The following is a 12,269-nucleotide window of genomic DNA, read 5'->3' on the forward strand; positions in this document are numbered from 1 at the left end:
CTGTTATTGTTCCCAGGTATGTGACCGTGAGGGCCCTATAAGTGTGCGTGTTGTTAGGGGTGGAAGGAAGGTGATCTGGATTCCAAAGAGCAGTTTCCAACACCGAACTTATGCTGTAATGCTTCTGATTCATAAAATGAGCTCACAGTCTCACGGTATCCTGAATGTTGCTTTGAATGCAAATGCAGATCCCGTAAGTAAGAACTGGGGATTTCAGCACACTCCACCCAGCTTCAGCCCAACTCGAAGTTTAGTTCAGCCCCATCCAGGCACGGTGATCCCATGCAGAAGCTACTCTTCCAATGGAACTCAACCCCTGGCTGCATTTTCTGGAGCCTCTGGAGGGTCCAAGAAGGATGAAGGCCCAGGCTGCTTCTATACTAATGCATGCACACACAGGAAGGGTGCCAACTGGCATGGCCAAAGGAAATGGCCAGGTTAGCAGATTCCCAGGCAGGAGGCTCCAGTACCCTTTCATTCCGAGGTCCCTTTGGGGTCAGAATTACTGGGACACACTCTCCAGAAGGCCAGCCATTGGGTAGTGCCAGAAGACTGGGTTCACCAATATCCGAATCACACATGGACCAACTCCCTTGAAACCAATGGCACAGTATGAATTCCAGCAGCCGGACTCATTGGGCCCTCCACATGCTAAGTTTACAGTTTTTGGATGGAGATCTTTCATTCCCTTGTTTAGCTAAATACTAGATGTTGGACACTATGGGAACAACATAGAGCATATACTAGAGCGAGCTATGGTAATGCTGAAATGAGCTTTCAACATTTGATGTATAGATATTAACCTGCAAAATCCTCACTGCAGTTCTATGAAGGTATAGAAACTAGCTCCCAATCTGTGTTTTGACCACCACCCTACAGTAGGTACACAAATGACTATATAAGGAGTATTCAGAAGAAGGCTGAGGCTTCTCCAAAGAAATGGCTTTTGAAACAGGATTACAAGGATAAGCCGGAGTCTCCCCGCTACTTGTGGTCATCCTCTGCACCAGGAGCAAGGGCTCCTTCTGTGAGACCCAACTGCATCAGAGGGGTTGTCAAAGCCAAGATTCCTAGACTGATCCCACTCCCCATTCCAGTATATTCTGCTCTGTGTACCCCCCTCCCCCAATCCTTCTTCCATTCAGCAGGCCCAAAGGCCTTGGCTCCACTGGGCAGCCCTTCTGAGTTCCCCTACCACAGGAGGCCTTCAGCTGAAATCTGTAACTGCATATTGCCTTTTTATTTTTCTCCATTTATTAAAAGCAGTGGCCCACAGGGCTAAACACTCAAGCTATTTTTAAATTCCACATTTAAAAGCTGAACTCTTATCCCCACAAGCACTCCAGGGCACTCTTTCCAGTTGAGGGGGGTGGGAGGGTGGGAGGTGAGGGGCTGACAGAGCCAGGAAAAGAGTGGGTTCTCTGGGATGCTTGGAGAGGCCACAGTGGCAGCAGTCAGGTCTTCCCAGAGCGAGCTTCGTGGCTGGTAGAGCGGGAGGAGAAGGAACCCTCCAGGTTCTTCACCCCTCTGGCCCCTGGGAGCTACTCAGACCAGAGTAACCTGCCAGAGGCCAATCCAATTAGAGAGGAGACTGGGCCAGAGACATTCGATGAGATGGTTTATCACAGTAATTGAATGTTTACACTCCTATTATTCACTGTCCAGAGCCGTAGGAAAAAAAAAAAAAGGATTCATAAATTTCCAACCAGGGATGGCTTCTCCTTTCCCCTTCCTCCTGAAGCCTTCTAACCACCTATGAAAATGGTACATTTCTCTGACTCAAAAGCGGCACGTGCACACCATCACTGGGAGGTTCTGGAGCAAAACAGATGATTTCCTTGCCTCAGCCGGGGCCCCCACAAGGAAAGAGAGGTTTCTCCGCAGAGCTGCGGTTCATCCTCCTTCATCAAGGCTCCAGCCTCAGTCCTGGAGCTGCAGGGCCCAGCAGAGGCCAGACCTCCAGGAGGCCACCAGGCAGGCTCCCCCTGCTGGAGCAAGCCAGACCTCCCCTCCCCCCTCTTCCCCGCCCGGGTCACCACTGCCAACAGGGATCCCCTGCACACACGTGCCTAGGTGGCCTCCATAATCAATCAAGGCCAGCCAGCTCTCGCCCAGCCCACCGTCCCCTGAGCAAGACTCCACAGGCTGGCACCCAGGTCCCGGTGGGATGGTGGAAGCAGGAAGTAGCCACTAAAGTTTGTGACCGACAAAGTTTTAAATGGGGGAGAGGAACTTCCCCTTTCATCCTTCCAGCAGCTCACTCTGGAGGCTGGGCTGGAATACCCAGGGTACCCCCCCGACCCCGAGCCCCGCTTAGACTGGCAGGTACCTTCTCCAGGCCTGGCTTCCTGAGGCTTCCTTGGGGCTGAGGCTTAAAAGCCCCAGGTCCTTAAATCCAGAAGCCTGGGTAGGGGGCCCTGGAGATGCAACCCCTCCTGCATGAGTTAAATGAAAGACTGGTGTGACCACCTTCACCAAGCCGGCCATACGCAGGGTCCAGAAAAAGACCCGGGCTCCCAAGCTCCGCACAGGAACCATCAAACGCACCACCACCAGGTGAGGCAGCGGGAGGGCTCCGCAGGCCCGAACGGCGCGGGGCGCGCGGGGGCGACCGCGGGGTAACAGGTCCGAGGTGCGCCAGCAGGGCCGGGGTGAGGCCGCTCCGCCTGCCCGCAACGCTCCAGCTTAGGCCTCTGCTGCACTAGCTCCGGTTCCCCACCACCTCCGTCCCCAAAACTCCGGGCGCGGGCGCAGTTTCCACGTCCACTCTCCGGTGCAAGGGGAAAGGCTCTCGCGCCAAGTTCCCGCAGCTCGAGAGCCACCCCCACCCCACCCCCCGCCTCCCGGAACTCGGCTAGGTCATGCAAGCGAGTCCCGTAGGACACCACGTTTCGCTCAGGCAGAGGAGCAGCCGTATTTCTGAGCCTGCCGCGGCCGCCACCGTGTGCCGGCGGCTTGGGAGGGTTTTCCTGCCGGGGCCGCGCCCGGGTGGGCGGGGGCCGCGCGCGAACTGCGTAGCTGCACAAACACCGCGGGTCAGCGCTGCACACGCCTCTGCGGGCCCAGGGGGTGCGGGCCGCGGTGGGGCGCGCGGCGGGGCGGCAGACGCATGTACACGCGCGCGCTTCCCCCGCCGCCCGGGCCGCAGAAGTTGCCGCCGCCCGGCGCCCGCGCTCCGGGCCGCGCCTGCAGACCTGCAGCCCGCGCGCCCAGCAGCCGCCTCTGCTCGCGCGCAGCCCGGGGTCCCTTGGCCGTCGCCGCCGCCAGGGCGGGCTCTGCGCCGAGCCGCGTGCAGGCCTCGGCCGCCGGCCTGGCAGCCCCACTTACCCCGCTCCGGCCCGAGCTCCCGCATCGGCTGTCCTTTTTCCGCCGCGGGCCGCCTTCGGTCGCCTCCCAGGCTCCAGCCGCCTGCACGCACTCCCGATTTTAAAAACAAACAGGCGCCTCCGCCGCCGCCCCGCGGCGCTCTCAGTGTTTCCGCCAGCCCGCGCCTCCCGAGGCTGGGAAGTTTGCTGGCGGGGCCCGGGCGGGACGCGCGGGCTGTCACCCCTTGCTTGCGGCGCAGGAGCCTCGACGCACCCCGCGCCCGTGGTTTCCGCCTCGCGATCGCTCTCCCTCCCTCCGTGTCACCCCCAGTCCTGCGATGCAGTGTCAGGATTGCACTGCTCTGACTCATCGGTTGAGCTCACAGCTTGAAAAAAAAAAAAAGAGAGAGAGAGGGCGAGAGGCAACAGCGAAGGAGGAGGACTCTCTGGCGTGCTACAAAGGATTGCACAACTCCGGGCTGGGAGCGCGGAGCGCCCAGCGGCCGGCCGGCGCGCGCGGCACGGCGGCGAGCAGGAACCAGCTCTACCACTTCATCAGCACAACTGTCTCGGGTCGGCCTCTCAGCTAGCAGGCCCGGCACCGCCCATTTCCTGAGACCAAATAAGGCAGGGGAAGGCGTCTTTAAACCTCCGGCGGCTGCCCGGGCTGGGGATTTCCAGCAGACCTCACCTCCACTCCAGAGTCAGTCACCACCCTCCCCCAGCCCAGGAACGGTGCCCCCCGATGGCTTTGCTGGAACCAACAGGCCACGCGGCTCGTTCCTTTCACACCAAGGTCAGGAGGAGACGGTGACGAAATGTTTGGAAACCCATCGGGCCTGCCAGGAAAGTCTGTGTGTGATGCTGGGGGAGGACACAAGTCGCTTTCTTCCACAAAGAAAACTCTGGTTTTGGATACGGTAGGGCACGCGCAGTCCTCTCCAAGGCACTTTATTAACAGTCTCCCCCAGTTTCCCTTTTTGGCTAGCGGTGTTAAGGTTATTGAGAGACCGGTCCCAGCTCCTAAAAGACCCATGTCTCGATTACCTAGATGTAAAAAGCGCCTCCGTTTAATTCTAGCAACTGAGGCCAGAGTTGGGCAGCTTTAGGCAGCCTGCCTGTAGTTCCCCTACCTTTCCTACCATCACCTGATGCCATTCTGTGATGCCTCCTCAACTGGCGGGGAAGATGGGAAACATTTCTGCTACTCAGGTGGTTCTTGCTGGCCCCCAAGTATCCTTACTGTGAGGCTCCAGGGCCAGGAGTTAAGTCCTGGGGAGGGAGCCTGTTTTCCCTGGCTCTTTTCATTTGTTTTTGTTTTTCCCAAGGAGATGGGTCAGAAGGAGATTTTTCTTTGAAGGAAAAGCCACTGAAGAATATACCGTGTCCTGGCAGCAGCCGCTTTTCCCCTGTGGCCAGTCCTGAGAGGCAGGTGCATCCTTTGCTTTCTCAGGGGGAAGGGGAGGGGCAGCAGAATGTGATTCTCACCGCCCTTCTGAGCCTGCAGGGCAAGGCCCTTCCCCACCTCGGCCCTCACCCTGCCCCCAGTGGATGACAGAGACAATACTGGTACCTTCTGCCTAGAAACCTTCAAAACCCCACGCTTGCTTCTAAGAGGCATGACCTTCCTGGCCTCTTCCACCCCTTCGCTGGTGGGAGCCCCTGTGTGCAGCTGGAGCTCACACCTTACCCAGGAGGAAAAGGGCTTATTTACACATATGTCACAGTAATGACAACTTAGTTTTATCTGCAAAATAAAGATAATTATGTCAGGGGACTGGACCCGATGACCTCTTAAAATTCCTTCCAGTTTAAAATCCGTGATTCTGTGATTGCCAAAAAATGAATAGAGGAGCCAGGGAAACCACCTCCAACAAAGAAAAGCCCAGGCTCTCGGATTTAGCATCTGCTCTGACAGTATTGTTCCTGGCAATCCTCAAAGCATGTCCCCTCACACAGCCTACTGAACAACCCTGTGTGTATGAGAAGTTTCATCTCACTCAGTTTATGGATGAGAGCACTGAGGTTCAGACAGGTTGAGTGACTTACACAAGATCACAAGTCAAGCCAATAGTTTGTCACCTCTCTTCCTCTTCCCATCTCCCCCAGAGGAAGGCAGTGAGTCACTGAGGGATTGAGGTGCTCAGGCACACAGGCCCCCAAGTGGAGGCTGGACTCCCGGGACTCCTGGCAGAGGTTCTGTGCAAAATCTTTTTTGTTTTTTCCATTTGTCTCATGTTTTCCTTCCCACTGACACCTCATCCAAGTGAGGGAACCAAAGCAAAGCCACCTGGTCTCTGGTGCTCACTGCTGCCAGGTTCCTCTGCAAACCTGCAGCCATCCTGACCTCCCCCTATGGCCTGGTCCCCAGAGGTGGGCTTGGGCCAGCCCAGCGCCAGCCCCCTCAAGAGCCAGTGCAGACCACCCCAGGGATGTTCCCCTCCAGAACCCTAGATGGGGAGCACATTCCTAAAAAAGCCTGCCACCACAGAACCAGAGCCCAGCCTCCAGGGAACAAGTGGGAGCCACTCCAAAGGGCACTCCTCAGCCTTGTCCCGCCAGGACTCCCTCCCTGTCCCATGCAGGGCTGCTGGGCTAGGCCCAGGAAGCAGCACAGCGAGGAGGGGTGGATGGCAGGATGTGTAAGAAACAGGAGTCAGTGACCTGGAACAGCCCTGCTCATCTTGGAGTAGCTCTCGCTGGAAGAGAGGGAGAAGGGGCATGTGCGCGTGGAGGGGAGGCAGGCCCAAGACTGTCCCAGATGGCGCCTGCCTGGCAGGAGAAGTCTCCCTCCCAAAGGCTGGCAGATGAGGACATGTAAAGAAAGCTGCAGCTCTTCTAAGAAGGCCCTGGAGGTCAGTTTTGCTGCAGGTATGACAGTGCAGAATCACTGACATGTGAAGTGAAAGTTTTGGTTCTAGAAGCTCTAACCCTTCCTACAGGGACAACTAAAAAGGGTGCCGACTGCGGAAGAAAAGAAAAAAAAGAGAGAGAGAGATGGTCCAGGGACCTTACCCAGAGAGCAGGCTTTTCTTCACCAGCAAGCTACAAACTACAGCAAAGAGCACAGAGCTCCAGGTCCCCGGGAGTGTATCTGCTGAGAAACACTCCAGGAAGCAAAGCACCCTGGGGCCCCGTGACCGTAGACTATGGCATTCAAGAGGCTTCCAGGAACAGCATGGGCTCTCTGGACTCTGTGTCGAGTTACCCATCACTGCCCTGAGTGGTCATCATTCACATCCTCTTCTGGGGCAACCTGAGACCATGAAGAAACTTGCATGGGGGAATACTGTGGTATATGAATTCTATCCCAATAAAGCTGTTACTAAAAGATAAAAAGAAGCTTCCATGGAAGCCAGGTTCTCACCACCCGTCCTCCTTCCTCCATTAACCTTGTTTCCATCATTCATTTACAACAGTTTTCTTCACCCTAAACCCCACGCCTGCTTTACAGTCCTTTTTCAATTGTCCTTTCTCTGTCATGACTTTCCATCCAGGCCAGCGCACATAGTGTGTTTAAGTGAATAACCAACCTTTGCAGGAATGTGGGGAGTTGAGAGCACAAATACCTTTGAGGAAATCTCAAGTCCACCATATGTCCCTAACGTGCCTTGTGTCCTGTTGTCACTTCCCTTTTCAGAATAAAGGGACTACCTACCTCTGGGACCTCATGACCTACAGTTACAACAGAAGAAAGACAAGGCTATATGTAGAAAGAACAGGGAACGAGGACTGAGTCTGGATCCTGCCTAACTAAAGCCAATCCACCGTGCGATCTTAGGGAAGTTGACACTTGGCTTCTCTGAGTCTTGAGTTCTGGGTCCCTATGAGATGCACTGTACAGTATTTGCGACACAAACCAGAAAAGAATGCCTTCTAGGGATTTAGAGAATCACAAAGACAAAAATGGTTTTATAGCTGTATACCATGTACTTATATGAGGTTACAATTTTTTTTTTCACTATTTTATCCTAGATCCTCTTCTCCCAAAATTAGCTTTTCCCTTTCAAGAACCTCGCCAAGATTCTGTTTGATCTGAAAAGCCCCCAGCTCCACCCCATCAGCCTGGGGTGACGCTCTCTGCTGGGCTCTGCCCAGAGACACTGTTTGCAGCACTGACTCAGTGTCCCTTCCAGGTGTCTCTCCAAGGCTTCTGCCCAGTTCCTGCACTTTGGATCCTTCCCTCCAAGCTTCTCCACTGCATGCCCACCCGTCCCCAGTAGGGACACTCCTTTGACGCCTATGCCTTCTCTTCACACCCTTTTTTGGCCAAGTCCTTTCTGAAGGAGCAGAGGGCTCGAGACCCCAGCTGTGAAGTTAAGGCACTGTGTGCTGACAAGTCCCTGCACTGCCTTCTCTTCTGCCCTTGAAAACCCAGGGGGCCCTCCGCCTGCTTTCACACTGACCTCACCTGTTCCGCAGGCGTGGCCCTGCCCCAGCAGCCTGTCCTCACGCTGTGGGCCACCCACCGACCCCCACCTCTACCTCCCTCTCTCACAGGCCTGGGCCAGGCTCTCAGTGCCTTTGTCAGGCCCGAGAGGGAGCTTCTGCAGATGTCCCCAGTTGCTGCTGTCACTCTGGGACAGACGTCTGGCCGGGGATAGGGAGAAGGACAAAACAGGTGTGGCCTTCAGGGAGGGTGGGCCGCCAGGGCTACAAACAGAAACGCCCTTTTTTCACAGAACCAGAGCTGCCAGCTTCCCAAAGGCCTCGTTTCAGCACAGTCCAACGCCCCCTGCAAAACCAGCCCCAGAACGGACTCCTTCATGGGCTGTTCTCTGGAACTCAGCTTCCCTACCTTATGGCTGTGGGTCAGGAGGAAGAGGACCCCTGAGATCCAGTGTACGCACTGGGCAGTTTCCTAAAGCCTTATTTTTAAATGAAAACAGATACAAGTGATGCATCTTGGACTAGAAGCCAAAATTCATAGTCATGAGAATGTACAGGTTGGGGGCACAGGCTGAGACCTGAGTCCAGTTCTTGGCTCGCACTAGCTTGATGACCTTGAGCAACTTACTTAACCCCTTGGTTTTTCATGTACAAAATGGGGATGATAAGAGCTTAAAACAATGGTATACGTGAGTCTTTCCTAAGTGTTGGCTACCATTTTTTCTCCTCTCCTAACTGATCTAGTCTAGGACATTATCACCCGTACTGCCATCAGAGTGATCACATCCCTTTTCAATAGCTCCCACCAGACTTCCCTGATGGTCCAGTGGTTAAGAATCTTCCTGGTAATGTAGGCGACACGAGTTCACTCCCTGGTCGGGGTGGGGGGTGAGGGGAGCGGGGGAAGGATTCCATATGCCACATGGTGCGGTCAAAAAAAAAAAAAAGCTCCCATGACCTGCTGCAAAAAGCTGTTAGCCAGGCACTTACGGTTCTGGAACGATCTGGCTCTGCCCTACTTCCCAGCCCCTGGCTCAACCCAGTCAAACAACCTGAAGTTCCCCAAGACGGCTGCTTTCTCCCATATGCTCCTCCTTCTTGCATTCACAGGCAAATGTTACCCTGCTCTTGAGCTTAAAGGTTGTTCTTCCAGGAAGCCTTCCTAGACTCCTTCAAGCAGAGGACGGCCACTGCAGTGAAGACCACTGGAGTCCCCCCAACCCCATCCCCTTTTATCAGGCTGGTACGCCATTCCCCAGCTACTGTTGAGTGTTGGCTGCTAAGGGCTCACAGTTGCTCCCTTCTCAAAGGAAACCCTTCCTGGGAGAGAGCACTGCAGGCAATGATTGACTGGGGGTGGGGGGGTGTCAGAGAGGGGTGGGTCCAAAAGATGGGGCCCCCTTCCCTCAAGGTGGGATCATATCTGTGCTGGAGCAATGCCAACTGCAGGGCTCCCTGTGGCATCTGGCTGAAGCTAGTTCCAGCTGCAACACATCCTTCCCTGCTCAGCTTCTTCCTTAGCCAAGAGCCACTTCACTCCCTTCCTCCTCCGCGTGCGTGCTCATGCTCAGTTGCTTCAGTCGTGTCTGGCTCTTTGTGACCCCATGAACTGCAGCCAGCCAGGCTCCTCTGTCCATGGGATTCTCCAGGCAAGACTACTGGAGTGGGTTGCCGTGCCCTCCTTCAGGGGATCTTCCTGACCCAGGGATCGAACCCACATCTGCCTGAGTCTGGTGCACTGCAGGTGGATTCTTTATCCACTGAGCTACCTGGGAAGTTCTCAGAGAACTTCCTGTCAATCCCAGGCACTTCCAACTGTCACGGTCTCTGCCCCAAAGGATCAAAACAGCCACGCTCTCTCCTAACTCCCATGGCATTCTCTGTTTTTCTTGCCTCCGTCCCTTACACGTTCTACACGTGAAAAGTTGAGGTAAGCAATAAAATGTAACTGTTACTATCACTACTTTATTACCATTCTGTTTCTTCCATTCTAAGATGCACACTTCCCCCATTTTAATATCTCTGAAATCAAGATGCATCTTACAATGATAGCACATCATGGTTTAACTAGCAGCATTTTCTTTTTCATAGTTTGCCTAAAATAATGGTTGTTTTATAATCATTGGCTTCTTAGGGTCAATGGTATATGGTATTATTATTATTATTTTTTGCCACACAGCTTGCAAGATCTTAGTTCCCCAACCAGGAATAGAACTCAGGCCCTGGCAGTGAAAATATTGGGCCCTAACCACTGGACTGCCAGGGAATTCCCTGTATGGTATTATTATTATTATTATTATTATTATTACTACTGCTACTGAGAGTGGATCCTCTGGGCTCTGGGGATTGCAAGGCAAAGCCCACAGAGCTAAGTCTCCATTACATGAGCTCAGTAACTGTCAGGCAAGCTCTCATAAAGTGACTTGTATTTTCCCAGAGGTCAGAAGGACCCCTGTGTCCAGACATCTCTGAAAATTCCCATGAAAGCAGGCCAATGTGATATGAAACAAGCTCTGAACAAGGAGTCAGGAGAGCAACGTTCTGGGCCTAACTCTTCCCTTAATTTTCCAGATTACCCCACGCAGGACCTATCAACACATTAACTGAGCATCTACTAAATGCTAGGCATGATGCGATCCCAACGGGTCCACCCAGCACCCCAAGGAAGCGGTTATCCTCTTTTTTATAGATAAGGTTAAACAGCTCTTCCAAGGTCAGACAGATGGTACTTGACAGCCGGGCTTTCTGAGTCCTGATCTCTGCTATATGAGGATGCTTCCCTGGGCCTGTTTTCCCAGAAAAACCATCAAGTAATGAGGGGTCACAGGTTGGAGGCTCACAAGCCAGGCTCATTCCCAGATACACTTCATTTGACCTATATAAGGTATTTTATTTTTATTGAATTAAATGTATTTCCAAACATTTATTTAAATCAGGAGATTTAAGTTAAAAATCGGGACTTCTGGTTTATCATTAAAAAAAGAAAAAACAAAAAAGGAACATTGCTTACATTGGGCCCTCCTTCTCCGGGATGGAGTCATGTAGCTGTGCCAGGCACTGTGATGGGAGGTACACGTTCCAATTTTCCACAGATTCCACCCCTTCCTAGGCCACGGGTCACTATCATTTATCATCTAGCCTGTGCTGTTCTCTTGCACCCAGCTAGCCTCTGTTATTGAGATCCCCCTACTCCCTACCAGCCTTTCAGTGGGTGACCCTTAAACCAGATGCACTCAGGTGCCCTCTGCAGCCCTTATCTGCCTTTGGCTCCTCTCAGATTCTCCCAGCACAGCCTCCCTCCAAGGAGGTCACTTTAATGAACCTATTTCAGAATCAGCAGGCAAGCCCCTGCCTGGCACCTACCTCCCCTCTGCTTCCATCACAGGCACAGCGCCCCCTTCGTTGGTATCTCCCACCCCCACCCAGAATGGAGAGGAGTTAGTTCAGGTCGAGGGGCGGGGCCCCATCCAGGAGGCGGGGAGGAGGGCAGGACTTCGCATTTCCCAACAGGAAAGTGGTTCCGAGGAGATAAATTGTAAGCGGGGGAGGCTCCGCAGTCACAGATGAGCACAGTTTGACACATAAGGAAAGACAAACAGTAAATCATCAGGAGGAAAAATGCCGGGTCTCAGCAGCAATTTGAGATATGCAAATCAGAACACCATTAAGGACCCATTATGACCCGAGTCAAGGTGAAAATAAGTAAATAAATTAAACAAGAAAGCTGCTGTTGGCAGGTCATCAGGAAACAGCTGCAGATACACTGAGGTGCTGCTGTAATCTGCTCAGATCCTTCTAGAATGTGATTCCACATTGTGTTGCAAGAGATGAAGACTTGATCAGGTTATTACAGTCAGGAGACCAGATCCCATGAAAACAACTCAAACTACCACCTCAAAGGAGTTTTTATAAAAGAGGCTCATAGGAGCCTATATTTAGACTCCCCTCAAATGGAACTTCATTCAGAATACAGGATGGTATGGTAACAGAATGAAATACAAAAGGATTGACACAAGGAAACAATCTGATGAAACCATTTCATGAACTCATGTTAAGTGACAGAATCAGAACAAAAAATAGTAGAGGGGGACTTTTTAACTATGTTAAAACTCCATAGGAACATTTAGCAATCAGAAAATTCCAAACAGCGCAAATTGCCAAGGTGTAATGTTTATTCTGTTAAGTTGATCAAGATGGTTTAAATAATGATGATGATGATAATGATAATGGTAATGATGATATTGATGATGTAAAGGCCTTTGGACAGAATTTCCTCATCATAAAAATACCCCAGCCCAGGTCCCAGGCACAGGTAGGTCCTGCCCCCTGCCTTGATGAGGAAGGAAGAAGGAATGTAAACTGGGAGAGGAGGGGTTACGACTGTGGGCAGGAGGAGGGCTCTAAAAGACACTTCTGCCCAAGAAACAATGTGACACAAATAAACCCACACCATTTAACCTCCAGAGTCCTGGGTGCTAGCTCTGAACTGCTGCATTTGCGCTCTCAATTTTACTAATACATTATTTCAGCAACTTCGTAGGTGACACTGGGGCTCTTTGCGGGCTAACCTAGGAA

At 52.8% G+C, this 12,269-nt stretch overlaps 1 protein-coding gene across 2 annotated transcripts in view; it reads right to left on the bottom strand.

Annotated features, from left to right (window-relative positions):
- The window catches only part of MIDEAS (mitotic deacetylase associated SANT domain protein), a 68,604-nt gene that overhangs the window by 37,407 nt on the left and 18,928 nt on the right, over nt 1–12,269 (bottom strand). The window contains exon 1 of one of the 2 annotated variants that reach the window (XM_069597023.1): nt 3,328–3,862. The exons of the other annotated variant lie outside the window; for it this stretch is intronic. The gene's annotated coding sequence lies outside the window, so the exon portion shown is untranslated. Of the gene's footprint in view, nt 1–3,327; nt 3,863–12,269 lie in introns of those variants that run through there. 2 annotated transcript variants of the gene reach the window in all.

Source organism: Ovis canadensis, chromosome 7 (genome assembly GCF_042477335.2).
Source record: "Ovis canadensis isolate MfBH-ARS-UI-01 breed Bighorn chromosome 7, ARS-UI_OviCan_v2, whole genome shotgun sequence".
Classification (NCBI taxonomy): Eukaryota; Metazoa; Chordata; class Mammalia; order Artiodactyla; family Bovidae; genus Ovis; species Ovis canadensis.